This window comes from Ornithorhynchus anatinus, chromosome 1, assembly GCF_004115215.2.
Source record: "Ornithorhynchus anatinus isolate Pmale09 chromosome 1, mOrnAna1.pri.v4, whole genome shotgun sequence".
Lineage (NCBI taxonomy): Eukaryota > Metazoa > Chordata > Mammalia > Monotremata > Ornithorhynchidae > Ornithorhynchus > Ornithorhynchus anatinus.
In genome coordinates this window covers 20,590,393-20,617,982 of record NC_041728.1, presented here as the reverse complement: position 1 = coordinate 20,617,982, position 27,590 = coordinate 20,590,393, and the positions used below count along the sequence as shown (strand labels likewise).

The following is a 27,590-nucleotide window of genomic DNA, read 5'->3' as shown; positions in this document are numbered from 1 at the left end:
GACTGCAGGGCATCAGACTCCATACCTAAAGATCTCTATAAAGTTTCCGTGGGATTCAACATTCTACGTGGCCATTATTTATTTATGTTAATGTCTGTCTCCCCTTCTAAACTGTCAGCTCCTTGTGAACAGGGCACATGTCTATCAACGCTGTTGTAATCTCCCATGTTCTCCCATGTCCACGTAGACAGTAAGTTCTTAGTAAATACAAATGATTGATTGATTGATACTCATAGCAACGGAGCTTTGATGGGCAGGTCATGTGAGGACAATGGATGACTGCAGGATACCCAATTGAATTGGTAAGGAGCAAATGCTAACAGGGTGGGTGGAATAAAAGATTTAAAGACGAAAAGAAGCAGAGTTTCAAGCAACATGATAATAACAACGGGCAGTGCCCAAATCGGATAGACCAGCCATATGAGACAGACCAGGAATGGTAATAAGGCTTGGTCTCACTGGGGGGAAAAAAAAATCAGAAAACTAGGAGGCAGAGTCAAAAAACAGTCCCTGTACAGGATAAACACATTAGCACAAAGAAATAATTTTACATTATCATAATTTTTTGAGTGAGTGTTAATCATCATCCATACTCTCATTCATGGTTAGGATTGGTCAGCACTGTCATCTTCAAAAATGCTTTGCAAAACCGTGTGTATATATGTTATATATTTGTATTTTATATATATACACACATATTTAAAAATACTATAGATCAAAAGCAGTTGGTTACTTTTAAACTCTTCAGGATTTCTTGTCAGTTGAAAATGGTGTGTGACCATTACACTAGAGAGATGAAATCTAAAATGCTAGCTGCAATACAGTGTGGTCATTTTTAGAAATCTCAAATTTCAGGATTATGCAGACCTACTACACATATAAAGTAAGCACTGATTATTTCTTTGTAATGACTGCATTCACTTGCAAAACCGCCCCACTTTTCAGCATAATTTTTGCAACCCATAAATAGGGGATGGGCTATTATGGGGAATTAAGTCTAGCAACACAGGGAATGGGAGAAAGCGGGAAGAAGGGAAGAGGGTATTTGAGACTGTTTCTCTGACTTTGGTTGCATTCTCTCAAGTACTGAATACAGCAAACACTCAGTGAATTTAACTCCCTTCACTTGCTTTGTTGTGTCTTCACCCCTCTGCTCCTCCTATTCTGACCATGGCAGTCCTAATGAATGAATTCCCCTTTACACTCCTCTTCACCCCCCCCCGCCCTCCCCAGCTCCGACTCCTCCCACCAGGCTACAACTGCTTACATTTATTTGGGACAAAATATAATATTTTATTTCCTTCTCAAAAATAGAGGTGATGCAATTATGCAGTAGAGGAAATTATGTAAGTCAGATAGACAATTTATGCCTTTCTGCTCACTCTCTTCTTCCCCCACCCCCTCCGCTGCCCCATTAAAGTGTAAGAGTATGGTCATATCTTTTCACCTTAGTGCCCTTCACATAATATATACTCAATAAGACTAACAAATGAATGAATGAACTATAGATGCTTGTACAAAGGCTAGGTCTTAGGTGCTAAAAATTAGGTAACTAAAAAATTAGGTATTTCTAAAAAATTGCTTGAAATACCTAAAAAATTCGGTATTTCAAGCAAAACACTAAAAAAAGTTTCTCTAACATGAAAAATTAATTTTAATTCCTGACATTGATCATTTTTCTTTTGCAAAAAGAGGTGAGATTTTATTAAAAGCATCATCACATTTCACTGTTGGCTATCTAGCTAAAAATATCATCTCTTTTCAAAGTCTATGTCAAAAAAAACTTTGCTATTGAAATTAGGTCACAAAAACAAAACAAAATCTAAGATACCTTAAAAGAAAAAGCTATGAGAAATAATCCCTCCTTGAGCTCAATAATAAAGAATACAGGAAAAAAAAACTTGGTCATTGGTTCTAAAGACAAAATGTCCAAAAAAGAAGTTTCTTATATAATAACTATGCAATGCAAGAAAAGGAAGCTCTTTTCCTACCATGGAACTCTGATCCTGCTTTTATAATTAATAAAGCACTCGAAGGGTAAATATGTGAAAATATTATAGAAATGAGGATACATTTTATCATCCAACTGTTTTCTGTCCTGGGGATATCTCTGATTAAGATGCTTTTATGACCGAAGTAAAGTGTTGCACAAAATAAAGTAAGGCAGGGTCAAAAAAGAGTAACCTTCTGAAACTTCATATTGAAATACCTAAGAACTAGCAAATCATCAATTTAGGGAAGACAAACAGGAGACTACTAATGTTAAATGATAATTGTTCTTTTGTTAGCTGGAAGCCCTTGGAGATTTTTCACAGAACTTTTATTGCAACACGCCAGACATTCTGTCTAACAGAGGGACAGTCAAGATTTAGTGCTCACTTAGATACAATGATCCAATCAATCAGCCTAGATAAAAACTTCAGAATAGGAAAAAATAACGTAAGTATAGAGAAACATTAACAGCTCCCTGGAAAATACAGATTAGCCAATAAACCCGAGAATGAATCTGGTCTGTTGCAATACAGGCAGCATTAGAATCATCAAATCATAGCGCTGGATGAGACTTAAAGAGCTCATCTGAACCAGCTCCCTGCTAGGCAGGAGAATATGCCTAAACCATCAGAGGCTGGTTGTCTGTTCTATTTTAAAATTTCTCCACTGAAAACCTATTCCAATTTAAAAATATGAATTTTCATTTTAAAACAGTTGAAGCTCTTTCTACACTATCTTCCACCAGACAAGGAAGCTCAAGCAATGAGAAAGAACTCAGAATTGGTGAATTCATTCTCATCAGTAAAGGATTTCTTCTTTGAAGGTTTACAAAAACACACACCCAGAGGATCCTTTTCCACTGCAGGATTATGATGATGATAATATTTAAGTGCTTACTATGTGCCAGACACTGTATTAAATGCTGAATCAACAGGGAAAGCTTTCCAGAGCCCAGCTTCAATCAGTTAAGTCCCTTCTCTTAAGGACTGGGGTGGAAACAAGCAAATTTGGTTGGACACATCCCTGTCCCATGCAGGGCTCACAGTCTCAATCCCCATTTTACAGATGAGGTAACAAGCATGGAGAAGTGAAGTTACTTGCCCAAGGTCACACAGCAGACCAGTGGCAGAGCCAATATTAGAACCCATGACCTTCTGACCCCCAGTTCCATGTTCTATGCACCACACCGTGCTGCTTCTCAACTTCTTGAGAACTGAACACACTAGAGATTTCACCATGTCCGGCTCTTTAATAACACAAACAAAAATAAATTAATCAAGGATATTTACATGTGCACATAGAACTGTACAAAATGCTTGGGAAAGTCCTTAGTAAATGTGTTCTCTACCCTCAAAAAAAAAAAATATAACATGGAACCTTCAGACTCCAGTGGCAACTTCCACAAAACTGTAAAAATGTAATGTTCTTAATCCCACGGGAATTCTGATTTTGCCCAGACATCTAGTGGGAATGTTTCAGAATTACTGATGCATCTGCAAATAGATCAGTGAATTCAACTAGTATATTCTATGAGATGACTCACAGAGATGAGTAAGCTTACGTTTAAGCTTATATGGGAATATTCTGTTTTGGATGAAATCGTTTTTGGAGCCCTAGAAATTTGGGCTGAAGGGTCAATCTCTAGTCACAGAGATAATCACATCTTAGTTGCTATTTTTTTAAATTGGAAAACTGAATAATTGAGGCAATAGCAATAATTTCATTAATTGAGATTCTATGAAAGGAAGCAGAACAATTATTCAATAGTAACTAATCAAGATAGGGAGGAATCCCTCATGAGGTATAGATCTATTTTGTGGACTAGTTGGTTATATATGCATACACACATGAACACACATAATTATCCTTCATGTCTGAAGACATCAGTCTGATGGTGAAATTCACCTCTGAATGCACGTGTGACTGAAAGGGCCAACACTGAACCCACAGTTCTGATTACAATGTGCACACAAAAAGGTTGTGTCTGTGTTGTTTTGTTTGAAGTTTGCAGTGCCTGATGCCATTTTCTCTTCTGCTCCCTTGGCTCCCTTTCCCTATGAAGGTTTTGCTCAACAACAGCCTTTTCTTTCTTTAAAGTAAAGTAAGCCACACTGGACTCTCCTAAGCAACTGATTCCCAGTTTTCAGCTGGGATGCAGTATTGCCTGACTCTTTATTTTACTGCATTCTTAAAAGGTTTCCTCCACTTTCCTTTCTTTCCATTTCCACAGTTTCAACTTTCGATTGGGCAGTTGTTTGGGTGTGCTGAAGTTATTCATTTTCACATATCATACAGTGTAGCAGTGTTGAGGTGGGCTTAGCTAAGGATGCTAAGAAGACTGGTTAATAATAATTGTGGTATTTGTTAGGCACTTACTACGTGCTAAGTGTCGCAGTAAGCAGTGGGGTAGGGTCAGATACAGACCCTGCCCCAAGCGGAATTCACAGTTTAAGGGGGAGAATAGTTGTTCAACAAAGACTTTACACGTGACAAAACTGAAGCACAGGGAAGTTAAGGGACTCATCCAAGGTCACACAGCAGGCAAGTTGTGGAGTTGGGATTAGAACAATGTGGCCTAGTGGACAGAGCACAGGCCCGGGAGTCAGAAGGATATGGGTTCTAATCCTGGCTCTGTCACTTGTCTGCTGTGTGACCTTCGGTAAATCACTTAACTTCTCTGTGCCTCAGTTACTTCATCTGTAAAATGGGGATTAAGACTGTGAGCCCCATGCAGAACATGGACTGTGTTCCATCTGAATTACTTGTATCTACCTTAGTACAGTAGTGGGCACATAACAAGCACTTTAGAAATACCACTTAAAAAAAACCCAAAACAAAAAAAACCTCAGGGACCCTGACTCCCAGGCCCATGTTCTTTCTCCTAAGTCATGCTGCTTCCCAAACTGCTACATTCCAGAACTTCATAGTTTCTAATCTTTAGAAAGGATTTAAAGAACCATCAACTTATCAAAAATTAAAAAAAATTACCAAACTCTTACTACTTATTCATCGATAGTATCTATTAACCACAATCATTTAGAAGTTAAATGCCAGCGATAACATGATTAAGAAACACAAAGAAATCCATTCAAATCTGTGGCTTTAATTTATAACAAGAAGCAAAGTAAACAATTTATTTACTTTTGGAAGAAGCAATTCAAGAAAAACACAAGCCAGAATTTTTGTTCTGTTTTGCTTTGCTGTCTGTCTCCCCCATTTAGACTGTGAGCCCGTTATTGGGCAGGGATTGTCTCTATCTGTTGCCCGAATTGTACATTCCAAGCGCTTAGTACAGTGCTCTGCACATAGTAACCACTCAATAAATACAATTGAATGAATTAATTAATTAATTAATGAAATCCTGTTCTTTTAGAAAAAGAAATTTCTTTATCACTCTTAGCCCTTGGGTCGTACTTCGGAAGCACCCCAGTCCCACAGCACTTAGGCATATATTCCTGTATTCCTTGGCTTCTCTTACCTACAATTTATTTTAATGTCTGTCTCCCCTACTAGATTGTGATCCCCTTTGAAGGTCAGGATCATGTTTACCAGCTCCATTGTACTCTCCCAATTGCTTAGACAGTGCTCTGCATCCAGTAAAAATGCTTAATAAATACCACTGATTGATAGGTTAGTTCATACTAATTTGGTGATTTGAAGTCAAATTTCTAGTTCATAGCTAACAGAAAACTATGAAGTGAGTTCCTTAAACACACAAACCTTTAAAAAAATCAGATATATGGTCCCTTTCGTTTGAAGAACTAAAAATACTGTCATGTATTTCAGCTCATTCACTTTTTTTTGGTGATTGGCTCAAGTTAATTGCTGGGCTTCTCACCTCATTTGTTTTCAGTAGCTTTCTCTCCTGTGCTCAATATTCTCCGCTAGGACTAACTCAACAGTGGCTCTATTGGTCTTTTGGTAAAGAGAACCGAAATTTCTGAGTTAAAAGCATCTGAACTATACACAGTTATTTGGTCTCTACCTGCCTCAGTTTATTCATCTCTAAAATAGAGCTAGTGGTAGGGATTGTCCCAAATGACTATTAAAAGATCTTTAGCACACTCGTTTTATAAAACACTACATGTTTAACACAACTCTTAGATAACCCAGAGAGCTCCAACTCACTCCAAGCAATTAGTTCACATCAGCAACCCTAATTGTGAAAGTTCTTCATTTAAGCTCAGATGAATCTTTATATAGTTCTAAATGCTAAAAATGAAATCAAATTAATTAAACTATGGAACTCAAATCTAGCAGCTACCCAGAGACATAGGCATTAAAATTCTATGAGCATCTCACCTGTGATCTAATCAAAAATAAATTGAGGTTCAGCAAGGACAAACAACTTGTTTCTGAAAAAAATCCAAGAAGTTCAAATGCTACCATCATGTCATACAAACTCATTCACCACATACATGCCAAGAATGGACTTGTTCACTACCATTTTCACATGGGAACCTAAAACTCATTTGAGCAAGGGCTCACGTTTTTGTTCCGTGGCCAGTAACACTCTAGTCCACTTTACTGTGCCAAGGCCACAGAGTTTCAACCACACCAACCTTCAGATTCGAGTTGTGACTTAAGAGTTAAATTCAAACTGCTCCCACTCTAGACCACAATCTATGGTACTAGTGGTTGAGTTCCGGCTGAGAAGCAGCGTGGCGCAGTGGAAAGAGCACGGGCTTTGGAGGCAGGGCTCATGAGTTCGAATCCCAGCTCTGCCACTTGTCAGCTGTGTGACTGTGGGTGAGTCACTTAACTTCTCTGTGCCTCAGTTCCCTCATCTGTAAAATGGGGATTAAGACTGTGAGCCCCACGTGGGACAACCTGATTCCCCTGTGTTTACCCCAGCGCTTAGAACAGTGCTCTGCACATAGTAAGCGCTTAACAAATACAAATACCAACTTACAAATACCAGCTCATTTTGCTCATGTTTCATATTGGTCAAATTTTTTTTAATTATTTTTTTTTAGAAAATTTTAACTTACGTTTTTGAAAAAGATAATAGGCATTATGTCCCTCTTCTTCATTAACAGGAACCCATTAACCAGTACACATTAATCAAGAAAAATCAAACACCAGCTCTAAGGCCTTGTTTTTGTTGTCTTATGCTGTTGAGTTGTGTTCGACCCATAGCGATGCCAAGGACACGTCTCTCCCAGAATGTCCCACTTCCATCTGCAATCATTCTGGTAGTGTACTCATTAGGAATTCCATAAATTCCTTCGTTCAGGATGATCTTTAGCAAAGCAGTGTGGCCTAGTATGTAGAGTACAGTACTAGAAGACAGGCTTTGCCTCTTGCTTGATGTGTAACATTACGTTCCTTGAATTAACTGTGCCTCAGTTTCCTCATCTGATAAATGGAGATAAAATTTTAGAGAAGCACCATGGTCTAGTGGAAAAAGCATAGGCCTAGGAGCCAGGAGAGCTGGGTTCTAAACTTGACTCTGTCTCTTGCCTGCTGCGTTACCGTGGGCAAGTCACTTAACTTTCCTCTGCCTCATTTCCCTCATCTGTAAAATGGGGATTAAATACCTTTTCTACCCATTAGATCCCCCTCCCCTTTAGACTCTGAGCCTTATGTGGGAAAAGGGACTGATCTGATTGTATTGCCATCTTTGTGAGCACTTGGTATAGTTCTTGGCACATAATCAGTCCTTTAAAAATACAAGTGCTATCATTACTATTATTAAGTAGTAGTAATAGAGAGAACAGCATGGCCTAAAGAGAGCAGCATGGCCTAGGGGACAGAGCACGGGCTTGGGAGTCAGAAAGACCTGGGTTTTAATCCTGCCCTTGTCTGCTATGCGACCTTGGGGCAAGTCACCATTTCTCTGTGCCTCAGTTACCTTGTCTGTAAAATGGGGACAAAGCCTGGGAGCCCCATGTGGGACACACATTGTGTCCAACCTGATTTGCTGTAGTACAGTGCCTGGCACATAGGAAGTACTTAACAAATACCACAATTATTATTATTATTATATTTTGAGTTAGTAGCCCTATAGGAAATGGTAGCCTGGCAGGGGCTCCACCTTGCTAGCTGTGGCTGACACTAGCACCAGCAGTGTTTTTCCCATCACCAGTATTCAGCAGGAAAATCTGCCTTTCTTTTTTCCTTCTTTATACACTACACCCTCTCCTCATTCCCTCACCCCCGCTTTCCTGTAAATGAAAGTCTCCAGCCCAATGGCACCTTCAATTATCTCTATTCCTTCATGCAATGCCAGTCTCCCAGGGCCACATGGTGGCAGGGAGGCAGCCAGCACAGTAAGGACTGAGGTAGCTGCCACTCTCTTCTCCTCTGACTCCCATCCCCAACATTATACCCTCCAGCTTTGGGAGCTTTGGGGTGCAGGGTTGGCATGTGGGACTGGGCCAGGGTTTGGGGAGCAGGGCGGGGGGCGTTGTTCAACACAGCCCGGCAGAGTGGCAGGGGTGGGTGGGGTGTTCCCAAAGCTAAGGGATTGAGGACATGACTTGAAAGAGGGTGGTGCAAGGAGAGGGGGAAGAGGGTGGTGCAAGGAGAGGGGGAAGAGGGTGGTGCAAGGAGAGAGGGAGAAGTAAAAATGGCTGAACTGACAACAGCTGACATCTCCACGGAGGCTCTTGCAGTTAGCGAATATGGCCCTCAGACATTATGTGATGAGGTTAGGACAAATAAGCTAAGGACCATTAAAGTGCTATTCCTTTCCTAATAGTGTTATTCTATACATTCACTTTACTATTATCTACAATTTATTACAACAAATGTTTCTCTATGGATATTTTATAAATAAACTCACTTGTGGTTGCATCATCTATTGAAAAAAAACTGCACATTTTAATCCCTTCAACACTAAGCAGTAGAACCACTTTATGAAACAGTTTTCTAATGGCTATAAAAAACACCTGTCATATTCTAACCTTATTAAACTTATAAATTACTTATAAAAATACAAGAAAGGCATATTCTAGTTACAGCAGGATGTTCTTCCTCAAAATAAGGGATGATTTTCATGAGATAGTTTTATTAAGATGCAGGCAACTAGACTTTTATTCAAGAAATGAATTTCAGAATTTTAATATTCCACAGTGAACACTAATGTGCATAACACAGTGGAAATGCCTTCGAGAGAGACCTTTGTAACAACATAGACAAAGTGAAGCTGAAGTCCATAAGAAAGAATAAAATCCTTAAAGCATAAAATTTCTATTATCAAGTCTTGTTCAAGTCATGGGCTATAACAAAACTCTCCTAGTACAGGTGACCTTTTAAGGCAATTGTCCCTTCTGATTACACCACTTCAAAATTCATGTACTACAAAGCCACTTAAAGGACACACAAAGTTATAGCTCTATGAAATACCTTTTTTCAAAAGCAGTCCAGATCAGCATTTGGCAAACATTTTATACAAATTAAAATAGTTTACCTCAAGCCAGCACAGTAATGGAAAAAAACCAAAAGCCACTGTTCAGATAAAGAATGATTTACTGCTGTAAACATACAAGAATTAGACAGATTCTAATTAATATTTACGAACAGTTGCAGACGTTTGAATATTTACAGCCAGCTAAGTAAAGCCTTTAAACTCAACGGATTGGATTGCTTTTCAACCATGAGGCTAACCGCACTTATTTTCTTGCAATTTATTTCTCAAATGTGTTTTTGTCTTGTACCATTTTAATATCTCATTTTCTTTGTTATTGCCTTCATTGGAAAACAGGTGTAGCAGAGACCCTGGCCTGGTTGGAAACTATGATTTTAATTCTGCTATCATTCCCATCAGCTCTGAGGGCCAAGAGTACTGTCAGTGTGAAATAAATGTTAATTATTACTAAGAAATCCAATCCAGAGGCCACTAAGCCATGTCTACCTTGGCATTTACAAACAGAGCTTTTTTATTTGGCAAAGATCTATACTGTGAGATGATTTTTCTTTGGAAGGAGCAAAATTCTAGGCTCCTCAACAACACAGCTTTTCCTCCCAACCACAAAAAGCTTCCAAATGTGTGAAAAGTTTGCAATTTTGAGGAGGGCAAGCATACCATCAGAAAATATGGATTATTGCATCAAAGTCTGTAGCCAAGATACTCTAGAGTCTGGTTATACTACACAGAGAGAAGACCCTCAGAAGATAAAACCAGAATTCAAACTAGCCATGATACGTGGAAATAGAGGAGGTGAGAATTAAATAAGGTGAATTTCAAGTGGGAAAAATTAGGCTTTTCACACATAGAAAAGAAAAACTAACTGCACAAATTCAAGATGGAAATGACTGTCTTATGTGTGTATATACAGCTTAACATTTTCTCCAAAATTATATCACTGCAAAAATCATTTTGAATTGTCCAATCCAAGAAATTTACACATAAATAAGTTTTAAATGAAAAAGAACTGTGCTCATACCTCAGTTGGCTTCAAAGAACATAGCAATTAGTCCTCCCTTTCCCATTCCCCCTACTCCCTCCCTCTGCTCTACCCCCTTCCTCTCCCCACAGCACTTGTGTATATTTGTATATGTTATTTCTCTATTTATTTTGTTAATGATGTTTCTATATCTATGATTCTATTTATCTATTTTGATGGTATTGATGCCTGACTACTTGTTTTGTTTTGCTGTCTCGCCCTTTTAGACCGTGAGCCCATTGTTGGGCAGGGATCATTTCTTATCTGTTGCCGAACTGTACATTCCAAGCACTTAGTACAGTGCTCTGCACACAGTAAGCGCTCAATAAATATGATTGAATGAATGAAACCTGTAGATTCTTCTCAAACAGCTCGACACGTACTTGGCACTCAATAAACACTGTTGAAATTGATATACCTTAGTTCTTTCTATGATTTGCCAGGAACACAAGTATTATGCCCGGCACATCAGTTGACAGAAATATGAAAGCCACAACTTATCTTAACCATTTCTGCTTACAACTGCGGGTATTCCCGGGGTATTTCCTTTCTTTAGTTAATGCGAGAGATGATTTGAAGACATATGACATGCCTACAATGATTTGGCATAAAGTAAAAGGATGTAGTCTTGAAATTTGGGCTTAAAAATTCACCTAACACAGTAATGGGATCCTTCAATTCCCCACATGCAATAATAGACTGTAAACTCCTTGAGGGCAGAGAACGTGTCTACCAACTCGATTGTACTGTGATTGCCCAAGTGCTTAGTCAAGTCCTCTGCAGAGAGTAAGCACTTAATAAATACCATTACTTGATGTCCATACTTTACAAAGATTAGTTTCAGTCCCCTTCATTTTACTCCCTCAATTTACCAAACTGGTTTGTTAAAAATCAGTTATATATGTAAATGCATATATAGATATGGATACATCTATCTATATCCCTATATAAATTGTAACGGGATTTTATGTACAACTTTAACTGGCAAAAATACAAAAGATCATAAGCTTTAAGTGTCCGTGTGCAGACATTTTCCTTTTCCTTCTTCCAAAAGCAATTCCTTCCCTCCACTGCCTCCTGGCCTGGCTCTATGGGAATTCAGACACCTACTGTGGAGAGAAATGGAGGTTGGCTGCTCACCTTAAAGTAACAATTTGCTCAAAGAATTAGTGTGGGCTTGTGTTTGTGTCTGGACCAGTGTGTGCATCTCCAAGTTAAGGGGGTAAAACATGATAAAAGATGAAACTGGAGAAAAGGAAGAAATCAAGAGTCTTGATTAATAATAGTGATAATAATTGTGATCCCTGTTAAGTACTTACTACGTGCCAAGCACTGTTCTAAGGGCTGGGGTAGATACAACTTAATCGGGTAGTGCACAGTCCCTGCCTGGCTTTTATCCCCATTTTACAGATGAGGTAACTGAGGCACAGAGAAGTTAAGTGACTTGCCCAAGGTCACCCAGCAGGCAAGTGGCAGAGCCGGGGTTAGAACCCAGGTCCTTCTGACTCCCTAAATCGTGCGCAATCCATTAAGCCATAAATCAAGCAACCCGTGGCACTTATTAAGCGCTTACTTTGTGTAGTGCACTGTATTAAACACTTGGGAGGGTGCAATACAATACAGTTAGTAGATATGATCTCTGCCCTCAAGGATCTTACTAAAGGGGTAGACCGAATACCACCACATTAAATTATTGATATAGGAATATCACTTAGAATTGCGCTATATTTTACTTCCTCCACCTGAACCAAAACAAAATAGAATTTGCTGAAATTTCCAACAGAGGTTGCCAAATTTTGAGTCAAAAAAATTTCCCACATCTAGGTGTAGAGATAAATGCGTGATTAAGTTATTCTGTCCTATCATATATTTTCCTTCACCATACCCACTAGAAGCAATGAACATTTGAAAGATTGTTTTGGAAAAGTAAAACAGATGCACAGTGTGTCTTAAAAATGATTCACTGATACTGAAATGAATTACCTACAATGTATGTACCAAAGTACTTCTTCCCACAGGTACTTGTGACATGGTGGTTCTTAACCAGGTTACCCGCAGCATATCTATGTAATTACACAATCAGCTTTTGAATAAGCAAATGTAAAAACAACTTCACCATAGGCCGTAAAGACCGGATATTACAAAAAGTGTGCAATCTATACAAAGTGTGCTCGAAAAGGAAAGAGCAAAAGGGAGCATAAAATGAGTAAGAAGGTGTGCAAAAGGGAAAGTGCAATATAGAAACCACAAAAGGGAAAGTGCAAAGTACTGATAAAGAGCAAGTTTGAATGAGGTGGGAAGGTGTTAAGGAAAATGTGAAAGGTAGGGAAAAATCAAAGGTGAGGGTTAAGCGATAGAGCAGTGTAAGAACAGGTAAAGGAGACAGAGTAGGAGATGGAAACTGCAAAGGAGGGAGAGAGAACAAGAGTGCAAAGGGAAATGTGGAAACCAGAGGGAGGGGAGAAAAGGAGAGAATAAAAGAACAAGGAAAAGAATGAAAAAGGAGAGAAAAAGAAAAGAAGCAAGCTCTGGGGTGGAGTCAGTGTTGGAAAAACAGACACGTCCTAGTACCCTGAGTATATACAATGACTGCATGGTGACCTATTTTTCATGGTTGCACCCATTTACAAAATGAGTTTTTCTAATCATTAACTAATGTTAGGCCCTATTCTCTTCAGTAGAATACTAATGGTTAATCAATCAATAAATAGTATTTATTGAACTCCTACTTCATGCAGAGCACTGTGCTAAGCACTTGGGAGAGTGCAATAGAATTAGTACACATAGTCCCTGGCTTTAAGGATCTTACAACCTAGAAGGGGAGACTCACACTAAAATAAATTACAGATAAGGATGAAGAAAAAGTACTTTAAGTGCTACTGGGCTTGTTAACACTTAACATTTATGTGGAGTGGAAGTGCTGAAATGGCAATTGCGACCATGGGGGTGCGAAGGTTGTTGGAAAAGACTTTCAGGAAGAGATGTGATTTCAAATGGCCTTACAGATTCAGATACAAGCACAGCGGCTATTACTGTGTGACCCTGGGCAAGTCACTTGACTTCTCTGTGCCTCAGTTACCTATCTGTAAAATGGGGATGAAGCCTGTGAGTCCTATGTGGGACAACCTGATTACCCTGCATCTACCCCAGCGCTTAGAACAGTGCTTGGCCCATAGTAAGCGCTTAACAAATTCCAACATTATTATTATTATTATTATACTATATAGTATTTGTAAAGGCATTTTAAGTGATAATTATCTTTGGGCAAGTCACTTCTCTGTGCCGCAGTTCCCTCATCTGTAAAATGGGGATTGAGGCTGTGAGCCCCACATGGGACAACCTGATTACCTTGTATCTATGCCAGTGCTTAGAACAGTGCTTGGCATACAGTAAGCGCTTAACAAATACCATCATTATTATTACAACCTCCCCTCAAGCATAGCTTATTAAAACTACATCTCCTCCAAGAGGCCTTCCCTGACTAAGTTATCATTTCCCCTGCTCCCACTCTGCAATTGGATCAGGGCTTTTAAGCAGCTGATGTTCCTACTACCCTCAGCCCCACAGCATTTATGTACATACTCATAATTTATTTTAATGTCTGTCTCCCTCTCTAGGTTGTATGCTCCTTGTAGGCAAGGAACAGTGTCTACTGACTATTGCATTGTACTCTGCCAAGTGCTTATTCCAGGGCTATGCACACAGTAAGAAATCAATAAATACGACTGATTCATTGATTACTAAGTGCCCGGGCTGTGCTATGTGTTAGGATAGATACTAGGTAAACAGATTAGAAATGATCCCTGTTGTTTATGGGATTCACAGTCTAAATGGGGTTAAATGGACATATAAAACAATGATAGTGTAAAAGAAAAACAACAGTAAATCACAGTCATCAGTTAGAGATAACTATGCAAATTGGGGAAGCAGGATAGCATAGTGGAAAGAGCATGGGCCTAGGAGTCAGAGACCCTGGTTTCTAAGTCCCGCTCCGCCACCTACCTTCTCTGTAACATTGGGCAAGTCACTTAACTTCTGTGTTTCTCAGGTTTCCTTATCAGCAAAATGGGGACTTAATACCTATTCTCCCTTCTACTTAGACTGTGAGCTCCATGTGGGACCTAGTTATCTTGTATCTAGTTCAGCATTTAGTACGGTGATTGGCATATAGTAAACGCTGAGTAAATACAATTATTATTAAAACGAAATAGGTTAAACACAGTGCTAGCCTAGGCACAGTCTTGAACACCACAAATGGCAGCCTCCTCAGAGACCAATTTTGAAAAGTAGTTCCCTCCTAGGCTGCTCTGGCAGAGGCTGTGAGGCTGGATCGGCTTTCCGGAGGCCCCAGAGTTGTTGGCCTCATGGGGGGCTCTGGGCTACGTGCATCATTTTCCACCTGGAGTTTTACGACGCTGCGTTCCTTTGGTCTGATTTTGCATACCTTTCTCTCTTTGCTTTTCAGAAAGATGTCTTTCCAATAAACTGCGTCTGTGGTATCGTTATATTGTGCTCTCTCCAGCACTTTGTACAGTGCTCTGCACACAGTAAGTGCTCCATAAACATGATTGACTAACAAACTGCTAAAAAATTTGAGCTCATTTTCTTCTCTTGGCATGGGCTAGATTGTGAGCCCCATGAGGGCAAAGACTTTGGTATGATGATCTTGATAATAATAATAATAATAGCAATGATGGTATTAAGTGCTTACTATGTGCCAGGCACTGTTCTAAGTGCTGGGTTAGATACAAGGTTATCCGGTTGTCCCACGTGGGGCTCACGCTCTTAATCCTCATTTTACAGATTAGGTAACTGAGGCCGAGAGAAGTTAAGTGACTTGTCCAAAGTCACACAGCTGACAAGTAGCGGAGCCGGGATTAGAACCCACGATCTCTGATTCCCAAGCCCAGGTTCTTTCCACTAAGCCATGCTGCTTCTCTTATCTATCTACCCCAACACATAGTATAGTGTTTGGCACATAGTAATCACTTAAATACCACAGCTATTAATATGGGTTATGTGAAAGTTTAAGTGCCTCACTTGGGCAACCCTAACTTCAGTTTATTCTAAAAGTATTGCACCTTTTCTTTATGTATGTAAATGCTCCATGCCCTTCTCTTAGGTCTCTAGGGACACCATTACATTGGAAAGTGCACTTTCTTTAAATATGCCTTGTTTGCAATAAGAGCTGCTGAATTAGCAAGTCATTTTCATGTTTCTAAATTTGCTACCCAGAATTTTAACTTTTTGATGAAGCTACGTCTCATAAGAATGAACTTCCCTTGTCTTCCCGTTTTAGAGACATGCACTTCAATGAACAGAGAGATGAGTTTTTCTGGATGCCAAAGAGGTCAACAAAGCTGGGATCCACTACAGTAACTGAGATCGAGAGCTGAATACTCTCCGATGAAAATGCCTTGACCCCAAGTGACTGAATTAAAGTATCATCTGAATTGACCTCAGTTCATCAGAAGTGTTGAAAGAAGGAATGATAACACATCTGTGGCAAAAAACCAACATCAAGACTTCTACTGTAATATATATTGAAACCTGGTGCAGAATATAATTTATCTTGGTACAGAGATGTACTGTAGTCAGCCATGGAACACACTACTGAAGAATAATGTGGCCATATCTAAACACACTGATTTATTAATAATGAGAACTAGAATCTAAACCTTCTGCTTGGTCTCCAAAAAACTCCAAATCAAAATTACAGCTAGCTTCCCTGAAATAAATTAAATCCCAACCCACAACTTTGGAAAGAGTCTCCACCACATACAAAGCTAAAATCAGAACCCTTGGAACAGTGGGGGCATTAAATGCCATTTATACATAAACTGCTTAAGACCAAAACATACTGTCTTCTACTGGCATAGTTTAGGTAAAATTAAAATAAATATCTGTCTTGCATATAACTCTTACCTCACAATTCTAGATAATTTTATTGTAGTTAGTACCATCAATTTGGAGAAAACCTTAAGACCTGGCTCCAGTTTAATAAAGGTAATGTATGCATCAACCTAATGCAATTTCCTTTTTTGAGGTCTGAGCGTAGGTCTCCCAACTCCATAGCCATGATTATTTTTCTACCAGACTGGTAAATGGCATCTAAAACAGAGCCCTCCCATACTCCCACACACTAAAAAAGCCTGCATAAGTGAACATGAAATGCAATGACCTATAATTATGCTACAATAAGAATAGATTTTTGAAATGGATACTAAAACCTGAAGGAAAATCTTGGTGGGAGGAAATCCAATCTGGATTAAAAAAGACTATTAAAAAAGCAACCATGCTTGTCACAAATACACTATGAAAATCACAACTTTTACTCATCCAACTACAACTGAACTAAATGTATTTGATGTCACATTTCTTGAAGTGAATTGAAAGTAAAATTTAGAGTTAAGTGCAGCCATCAAGAGTAAAAAGAAAGTGTTAGATTCCTAATAGTTTAGGGGTCAATAACAAGTGAGAAAGCTCCAAATACAATCAGCCTTTCTAAGGATTATCATTTGGCAGTTCAAGTTTCCACTATAATCCTACTGAATCCCGACTTCCTCAAAGCCAGCAAATCAATCAATCAACAGTATTTAAATTTTGCAGTCAGGGCCACCTCCGCATTGCAACCTGAGTTCCTGGGCCAGCCTCAAACTAATTCTCTCTCCCCAGAGCACCCCAGGACTAATAATAATAATAATAATGTCGGTATTTGTTAAGCGCTTACTATGTGCAGACCACTGTTCTAAGCACTGGGGTAGATACAGGTTAATCAGGTTGTCCCACATGACACTCACAGTCTTAATCCCCATTTTACAGATGAGGGAACTGAGGCCCAGAGAAGTGAAGTGACTTGTCCACAGTCACACAGCTGACAAGTGGCAGAGCTGGGATTCAAACCTATGACCTCTGGCTCCCAAGCCCATGCTCTTAGGGATAACCTGGGGTTTACCCAAACTATCTGAAAGCTCTGAAGGTTGAAACAGAGTTGAGGATGGCTAGACACCCCAAATCTTGCTAACTTCACCAGGTCTACTCAATTACATGGCTTGCACCACAGTGGCTGGAAACTTTTCGGCTCAGGTTGTCAGGTAGCTATCTTTGCAGCCATCTAAAGTCCAATTTATTTCCAAGAACTCACCTGCTGAGCTAAATACAGAAAGCCTGTTAATGGTATCTCCTTGATATATATAAAAGAGTCCTCTTTTTTTTTACGGTGAAAGTGAGTGCCGTACGAAATAATGGTGTAAAAAGTGGGAGAGAGGTGAGCAGTGTTTGTTACTAGGGAGGCTAAAGAGGGATATTCTGTTGTAGCCCACAAACTACACCCCTAACCTCCACCATCATCATTTCCCCCACTAGACTGTACACTTTTTGCGGGTGGGGATCACTGCCTACTAGTACTATTGTAGCCTCCCAGGGTCTAGAAGCCAAAGGAACTGGAATTCTGGCTCTGCCCCTTGTCTTCTGTGAGACCTTGGACAAGTCACTTAACTTCTTGGTGACTCAATTTCCTCATCTGTAAAATGGAGATTAAATCCTATGTCCTCCTACTTCGACTGTGAGCCTCATGAGAGACAGAGACCGTGTCCAATCTGATTAGTTCGTGTCTACCTCAGCGCTTAACATCGTACTTGGCATACTGTAAGCGCTTAACAAGTACCATAATTACTACTATTATTCAACATGGAACGGACCCTGTAAGTGGCAAAACATGGTAAAGCTATCTTAACCCATTCCACATTGAGGCAGGTAATCAGGTGGACACTCATCCTTTTAGCAACATTAGTAACATTATCTTTAAAAATCAAGGACAGCTATACATACACACACACACATTCACTCTCTTTCTCCTTCTCTCTCCCCGGCCACCCCCAGCCTTTCACAAATACAAAGAAAATCTAATCAGCAAGGAACCCACATTAAACCCAGCTTGGCTCATTTACTGTCCACTCTTTGCAGGGACTTTGCAAACCTTTTGAGGGAGCTTAGCTCAAACCTTCCTGTGTGATTATGCAGTTTGGGACTCTTAATTAATGAAAATTTTTGACTAAACTGACCTCCAATTCCCTGAGCATGACAGATGACAGAGCTTCTTACTACATTCACCTTATTCACACTCTTCCCCTGCGTGATTATTGCTTTTAGCTAAATACAATCAGTTGAAAGTGGTTTCAGTGTCAATCACCTTGGCCACCTGCTATATATTTTTTAAGAATTGAGATGATGCTGAAGAGATAAAATAATTTGCTTTAACCAGACACACCTTTTGTCATAAAATGTAAAACTGTTCATTTCTAAAGAAAACCTAAATGTTATAGTTCCCAAAATAATAATAATAACTGTGGTATTTGTTAAGAGCTTACTTTGTGGCAGGCACTGTACTAAATGCTGGGGTGGACACAAGAAAATCAGGGTGGACACAGTCCCTGTCCCACATGGGGCTCCCGTTCTCTATCCCCATTTTACAGATGAGGTAACTGAGGCCCAGGGAAGTGAAGTGACTTGCCCAAGTTCACACAGCAGACAAGTGGCAGAGCCGGGATTAGAACCCATGACCGTCCAACTCCCAGGCCTGTGCTCTATCCACTTCATCATGCTGCTGTTCTACATAAAGCCGCATACCGAAAACTACTTTATTGAAGAGAAAAGTTGAAAAAAATTAATTATAGGACTACGAAATAGAAGGCAACAAATTTAGTTCTTGTTTGGAAGGAGATCAGTATTCATCAGCAAGAAAATAATTTTGATTCTTCAGACACTGGTGAACAAGCACAGTGCAGAAGTGCTAGTTTTCTGCCAGTTTCTAATCTAAAATGTTCACTGTTGCTGATCCATAAAATTCCAGTACTGCAAACACGTACGCAACTGGAATACATTTTTTTCCCTCAAAAAGAGCTGCAACATTAAATTTGTTGCACATGAAACTAGAAGCAGGCCTCTGCAATGATCACTGCAAATAAAAAACCCTAGAGATAGGGAATAAATCCATGATTTGGGTGGCATTTGCAGAACAATGTGGCACAATGGTACCAGAGCACCTACAACATACGCAATTTTCAAATACTTCATCAGAGGTATATAGGCAGAGCCCAAAATGGGCCCAGGAGAATAATGCCAAGAAGAAAATACATACGAGTAATTTTTGGGAAATGATTTGGGGCATGTGGGGTAACTGAGTCTTAAAAGGCCGTGGGCTGAAGAGCTTGAAAACCATTACTCTAATATAGTTCTGTAAAATCATATATAATTAGAGCTATCCTTAGTGTGATACCCAAGTGGTGTAGTTAGCTTGGTCATGTCTGCAAAATCACAATCCATCATATACAAAGCAACATAACTACACTAAAAGAGCAGTCAAATAGAACTACAATTACCTAATTCAGGGAAAGGTTTGTTGCTTGCAATTTCAACCTCATTAATAATACATGTCCCTTCACAGTTCCACAATTAGCACTATATAAAGTAACTCCTGGAAGAACTATTATTTTTAATTCACACAATGGCTATTACCATGAAAGAAAAATCTGTATGAAGTTGAGGCTCTTTATAAATGATAATGAAACAAAAATATTTACATACTTTTCTCATTCAGTTTTCAAATAATTTTCAACAAAAACTGTACCAAAATTTCACCTCATTTCTGATACAGATGCTCTTTGGCAAATGCATAAATCTTTGCCTAATACTTTCTCAGCTTTTGCGGAGCTGCTTCTCCCACGGTTTTCTTACATGGGACACAGCCACAAGCAAATCATAAATTGTTTTCCATGAGGAATTAAAAAAAAATACTTACATAGTTTACAGAATACATTAATCTATTAGGAAGTGTTACTTTTTCAAGATTGATAGTAATATGAATGGTAATAATGATAATAATAATAATGATAATGGTATTTGTTAAGCGCTTACTACGTATAAAGCACTGTTCTAAGTACTAAGGTAGATACAAGGTCATCAGGTTGTCCCACGTGGGCCTCACAGTCTTAATCCCCATTTTGCAGATGAGGTAATTGAGGCATAGAGAAGTTTAGTGACTTGCCCAAAGTCACACAGCTGATAAGTGGCAGAGCCAGAATTAGAACCCATGACCTCTGACTCCCAAGGCCATGCTCTTTCCACTAAGCCATGCTGCTTCTCAACATTATAAACATTACATATCAGAGAAATGTAGTCTTTGGATAGCTTTATCCCAAACCCACAGAAAAAGGAGGCAGGACATGATGTCTCCCTGGGACAGCCTGGGCTTTCCTTGTTGGTCTCAGGTTCCTGGAATTGTAATAAGAATAATAATGATGGTATTTGTTAAGCACTTACTATGTACCAAGCACTGTTCTTGTAGATCATCTGGAGCTCAGAATTAGAAAAGACATGGAGAGAGAGGTTCATAGAATCCTTCTCATCTTTCTGGAGCTCCTCTTTCCTCTCTAAAAGGAGGCTAAACCTAGTTTCCACACCCTTCCCTTTTGTAAACCCCACAAAATGTTCTAAATTTTCTTCCACCTGCTGAGAAGGTTGCTGAGACACAGTGTGGCCTAGTGGAAAGAGCACAGGACATAGAGTCAGGAGACCTGGGTTCTAATCCTGCCTCTGCCATTTGCTTGCTGTGTGACCGTGGCAAATTGTTACTTAACTTCTCTGTGTCTCGGTTTCCTCACCTATAAAATGGGGATTATCAATAATAACTCCTTACTATTATTATCATTGAACTTAAGTGCTTACTATGTGCCAAGCACTGTTCAAAGCACTGCAGCAGATACAATTTAATCAGATAGGACATGGTCCCTGTCTCCTAGGGGACTTGCACTCTAAGAGGAAGGGAGAACTAGAATTTAACTATAAAATGAGGATTCAATACTTGTTCTCCCTCTGCTTTGACTGTGCGCCCCATGTGGGCCTGGGACTGTGTCTGAGATACTTATCTTGTATCTATCCCAGCAGTTAGCACAGTGCTTGGCAACAGTAAGCACTTAGCAAAACCCACGATTAGGCAGGGGATGGGTCCGTTATACCGTTGTGTTGTACTTTCCCAAGTGCTTAGTACAGTGCTATGTACACAGGTGATCAATAAATATGATTGATTGATTAATTATTATTAACCTCTTATGGAAAAACTGAGGCAAAGAAGGTGTGAAATTTAGGTCCAATAAACAGTACCTTTTAAAATTCCAGGCACGAACATCATATACATGAGGAGAAATATAATTATTTCATTTATTTCTCACTGTGGTCTATGATTTCTATAAAAAGTATGATGTCTGATTTTATATATTTGTATGGAAAGAGTCTTTATAATGCTTTTTGTTTTTCATACCTACTTGTATACTGAAATTGCTTCATATTTATCTGAGGATGCTGGTCTGGATTATTGACCCTCTTTCACTGATAAAGAATTGTGAAACCAAATGGACGGTGAGTTGTTCCAGGGCAATCTGTAGCTGAATCAGAATCAAAGTGCTCTGGCCTTCTGTCAGGGGTTCTGACCTTGCTATCTCTCTCCATCTTCCCATAATTTGATTGGTAGGAAATGGTGAATTAAGTATTTTAACATACACAGAGCTTTTAAACTAATCATAATTACTTTGATGATGAAATATATTGCCCCAAATTAGTTGACTATTAGTGATTAATATACACTTTGATGTTTAATGAACGGTCATGCCCGCCAGAATCATCAATTTCTTATCGAGACTATATTTAAGCACTCAGTGGTTTTAGATTTGTCATATGAGTGAAAATTTGCTTTCAGGACTCTCAAGTGCAACCTTCTTAAAATGTTAATGCAAGTCTAAGTGTGTGGCCAATTATTCATGCAATTGTCAATTTTAGTTGCACCTTTTAAATATTTAACCCACAGTGCTTTTCTTCAATCAATATATTCCAACCTGCTGTAGCATATAAGAATATTCAGGTTCCCTAAAAGAAAGTTTAGAAAGAACGAGGAATTCTAAACTTAGGCATTGTTTTTATTATTTTTCCCTTGGCCAAAATGCATATACAAATACAATTTGAAGTTGAAAAACACAAAAAAAATATTTTGACACAAAGGCATTAAATAAATTTGAGTACTTAATTTGTGGAGCAAGAGTACTAAGTGATACATGGCCCATTTCAAGAAAACTTTCCTTTTATACTACAAACATTTCTAGCATCCACTCAATCAGAAAGCACTGTCAGTTCAATAGCTCCACTTTCACTAAACAGTCTAATCTTTAAAACATATTCAGTCCTTATTACAAGTTTGAATGGGGATAAGTCAAGATATTAGTGACAAGAAGATTCTAAATTAGATTTTGTTCTGTAAGATTTCAATCTGAAATACTGAATTATTTAGGAGAACATTCCTAGATAGTTATGTTTGTGTGAATGTAAATATCCACCTATATTTAATTTTTCATTTATGCAGAATACATATGCACATATCCTATATTGACAATTTTTTGACAATTTAAACTTCTTGAATTGCTTATTTTCTAGTAAGTGCTTATATAGCCAGGTAAATGAGAGTAAAAGAGACAATTTCTGTATATTGATTACATACTAGGAAACATAACCCAAGAAATACATAGTAGCAAACAAGATATGAGGATTTCAACTTCATTTAAATCTTGAAGAAATATTGATGTCTGTCAGCCTAAGAACAGTATTGAGTAGTTTCATTCAATTACTTCCATAGCACAGTAAAACATGCTAACCCAATATTAAACCCTAAATATACACTTGAAAGCATTTCCACATTGGCACAAATCAATCAAACAGTAGTATTTATTAAGTGTCCACTGTGTGCAGGGCAATATACCAAGGATACCATGTAGACATGATCCCTGCCCTCAAGGAATTTATAATCTAGGAGGGCAAATAGATTCTAAAATAAATTACTGATAGGAAGAAGATGGAAAAAGGGATAGGTATCTGAGTTAGTGTTTAAATAATAGAGTATGTAAATGCTATGGAAAGTTGAGAGTACTTTAAGTGTTAGGTGGCATAGAAATATTAAAGTGGTAGTTTGGGGGAATAATCTAGATTCTGTCTACTAAGTCTATTGCACTGTACTTTTCCAAGCACTTTAGCACAGTGATCTGTGCAGATTAAGAGCTCAATAAAAAGCAGCATGGCTTAGTGGCAAGAGCACGGGCTTGGGAGTCAGAGGATGTGGGTTCTAATCCCGGCTCTGCCACTTGTCTGCTCTATGACCTTGGGCAAGCCACTTATCTTTTCTGTGCCTCAGTCACCTCATCTGTAAAATGGGGATAAAGACCATGAGCTCCATGTGGGATGACCCGATTACCCTGTATCTACCCCAGTGCTGAGAACAGTGCTTGGCACATAGTAAGCGCTTAACCAACACCATAATTATTATAACTGGGGAAAGCCTCCTTGAGATGTAGTTTCAAAAGAGTTTAAAAGACGGGGAAAGCTGTCATCTGTCCAATTTGAATTCTAGGAAGTGGGGAGAATGTGAGCAGGAGGAGGGTGGTGGGAGAGATGAGAATGAGGCACAGTGAGTTGTTCAGCTTGAGAGGTATAAAGAGTGAAAACTGGGGGATAGAGGGAGGAGGGAGTGGATAAATAGGATGGAGATAGACAGTTCATTGAGTGTCTTAATGCTAACTGTTAGTAATAAACATTTTTTCACTCTGTGATTCTGGGAATAACACTATTAAATTTCCGTTCTTCACTAAATCTGCTCTATAGAAAAGCTCCTATACAATATCAAATTGTAAAACTCTAGAGCAACTAGAACAAATTATACTGATAATGATGTTACAAAATAATACACAAGCAAATCAAGTAACTAAAACAGAGAGTTGAAGTATATCTCTATCATCAAATATATGCAATATTATATTGAATCCAGTGCTGTTACAGGTAAAGAATCTAAATATGACTGCCTGTCAGGACAGGACTAGAAAAGTAGAGGTCTTGGCTTGTCAGGAATGAAAGTTGTTTTCTGAAGTAATAATACTAGGAGTTCAGAGGGAAAGCACAGCAGCGGAACTAAGTCTATACAAGAATTGTGCATGGTTGCCATTTTTGCCTATAGCCGTTTTGTTGTTCAACAACAGTAATTAACATTAAGATACCACCGCCCCCACCCCCTAAACCCCCAACTTAAAACAGTGCTTTCAGGATAAAGAAAAAGGAGATGCAGGACAGAAATGACTATGGGATGATAATAACGCACTATTTTGTATGTATAACATCTTTCTTCCAAGGAGTTAAATTCTTTAACTACCACCAATAGCCATGGAAAGATGGTAGAGGAAGGGATTTCTATCTAGATCACAAATGGGGACTCAGCAGCTTAGAGAGGTTGAGAAGTTTCCCAAGGTCATAGCATTAATTAGAGAGGAAACCAAAGAGTAATCCGCATCGCCTGACTCTTAGAACTGCCTTCTCTCCCTTTGGAACTCACATTCCTAAACTCTCCTCAATGTTTCATAAACTCACCTTGTGCAATCTCTTCCAGATTCAATTTAGCAGGTCTGTTTGAAAATTCACTTCCCAAATATTTTGTTATTTCACAAAAAGGAAAACAGACCACTTCTCTTGAACATCAGTTATTTTAGAGAAATGATGCCAGTGGGTCTTGAGTCTGAGAAGCCTGAAGGATAGCACTGAACAGTTTAACTTGGCTTGTGATCACATGCATCTGCCCAGGGCCAAGTCATTATGAAGTTCCAGTACCCAGACTTCAAGGAAGCCAAGTGTTTAGGTGTGAATCGATAGACTCATTCATTCTAAGAGAAAAACAATTTATGCAACCTCTGGAATTTTTCATTTTAACACTTCAATTACAGAATAGTCTAGTTGTAAGGTCAAAATGAACTTCAGTAGAAAGAAATTCGTGTGAATTTTTAATTATCAGGCTCTTAAAACTTCAACTTTTAAGGCATGATTAAAATACACTTTGAAATGTCTCAAATACTGCCCTTGCAGCTTTTCCCCTTTGGAACACAGAAAAGTTATTATAAATTCTCATAAATATATTGGGTATCTCTCCATGCAAGTGACTATGGATCTGAAAATAAAGTCACTAAACATAACACAGCAATTCTAGTTGAAATGGTCAGTGTCCTCAACAATGTAAACCCTGAAGAATTTTTAACAAGTCTCCAAATTCATATATCCATATATATATATTTATATCTTCATATAATTCAATTAATCGTATTTATTGAGCACTTACTGTGTGCACAGCCCTGTTCTAAGCACTTGGAAAGTACAATTTGGCAACAGAGACAATCCCTACCCAACAACAGGCTTACATGCATATATACCCGTTCTTTAGGTTTGAAGGTGACACTACTGACTGTGAGATTTTTTTTTTTAAATGGTGTGCACAAATTTGGATGTGAAGACTGACTTAAAAAAAAAAATGGTATCTCTGAAACCTCTATTCCAAGACAGCTACTCAATTTCTGATCCGTCTTCTGTCTCCCAAGTGTCTATTGCCATTCCACATCATTTGAGATTTTGCCCCACTGTCCTTTAGAGGGATTGATTGATTGACACAGCATTCCTTCTGTCCCCTTGGATTACGGCTGCTTCACTTCAGTTCACAATAGCACCTGTATAGATAATCTGATGTCATCCATTCTCTTCACATGCCTCTAGTGAAGATGTCATTTCTCAATGTGTTGCCACAAGCACTGTTTCAATGCTGGTGACTTCTCTTAATGTTGACAATAATAGTAGTAATAATAATAGTGATATTACACTCTTACTACGAACCACTGGAGTAGATCCAAAATAATTGGGTCCCTCCTGGGGCCCTCAGTTTTAGAAGGAGAGAAGAGGTATTGAATCCCCATTTTACTGATGAGAGAACTGAGGCACGGAAAGGTAAGTGACTTACCTGAGGTCACACAGCACGAGTGGCAGAGCCGGGATTAGAACTCAGTTCCAACGACTCCCCAGAGAGGGCTATTTCTACTAGGCCATGCTGCTTCCCTTACCATTTGATGTCAAGTACTATGCATAGGTAATCTTGGCTAGAAGTACAGGACACAGAGTAACAACAGAAGTAGGATGTTCTATATATTTTCATATCATCTTAATCTTGATGCCATGCTCGGCTTATTTACCTTCCACTCTTGATTCAGTTTTCAATCCCACTGTCTATCTTTGAGTCACTGGGCATTGAGCTGGCTGAAAAGCCAAAAGGCAGGCAGCCTTCGCCTGTGTTTGGCTAACAGAGATCTTTGGCTGGCAGCTACGTGAGCCTTCCGCTGGTCACTCATTCCCATTGCTCGGGGCCCAGTGACACAAGAAGATCATTTCTCCTCCCCCAGGACACCGGGATTCCAATCAATCCTGCTTTAACCAGGAGAAGTACTCAGTTTGCAGGCACTTTTAAAACTCTGAGAAGGTCTCTGCTGTAACCACAGTTGTGACTTGTCCTTTCCACAGTAAGCGCTCAATAAATATGATTGAATGAACAAATGAGTGAATGACTTTTGGGCTGTTGGTCTGATATTTGAGGAGCCTGAAATACTACTGTTCCTTTCTTGTTTCGGGTCCATGTCTAATTCCCACCTGCATACTCTGACCCAGTACTTGGTACAGAACTTTGCACAAATAAGGAAGTGTTTAATAAATACTATTTCTGCTACTTGTTGCCAATGTCCTCTTCCCTTAGCGCTTAGGACAGTGCTTGGCCCCTTAATAAGCACTTAACAAATGCCATCGATATTATATTTAGAGTAAGAGCTCGTTGGGGGGCTAGGGACTGTGTCTTCACTTCATTCTTGTATTTCCTAACCAGAGCTTAGTACAGTGTTTCACACATAATAAGCAGTAAGTAAATATTATTCATTAATCAGTGTATTTATTAAGTGCTTACTCTGTGCAGGGCACTGTACTATGCCCTTGGGAGAGTACAACAGAGTTGGTAGACACGTTTCCCGCCCACAATGAGCTTACAGTCTAGATGGGGAGACAGACATTAACAGAAATAAATAATCAGCAGATGTGTACTTAAGTGCTGTGGGGCTGAGGGTGGCCTGACTATCAAGTGTTTAAAAGGTACACAGCCAAGTGTCATAGACAATGCAGAAGGGAGAAGAAATAAAAGAGGGCTTAGTAGGGGAAAGCCTCGTGGAGGAAATGTGGCCTTAATAAGGTTTTAAAGATGGGGAGAGTGGTGGTCTGGCTTAGTGCGGTGCCTGGCACATAGTAAGCATTTAACAAATACCTTAATTA

At 39.0% G+C, this 27,590-nt stretch overlaps 1 protein-coding gene across 6 annotated transcripts in view; it reads right to left on the bottom strand.

The window, feature by feature from the left end:
• Nucleotides 1-27,590, bottom strand: part of SSBP2 (single stranded DNA binding protein 2) — a 294,273-nt gene that overhangs the window by 166,067 nt on the left and 100,616 nt on the right. The gene's annotated exons all lie outside the window — the stretch shown is intronic.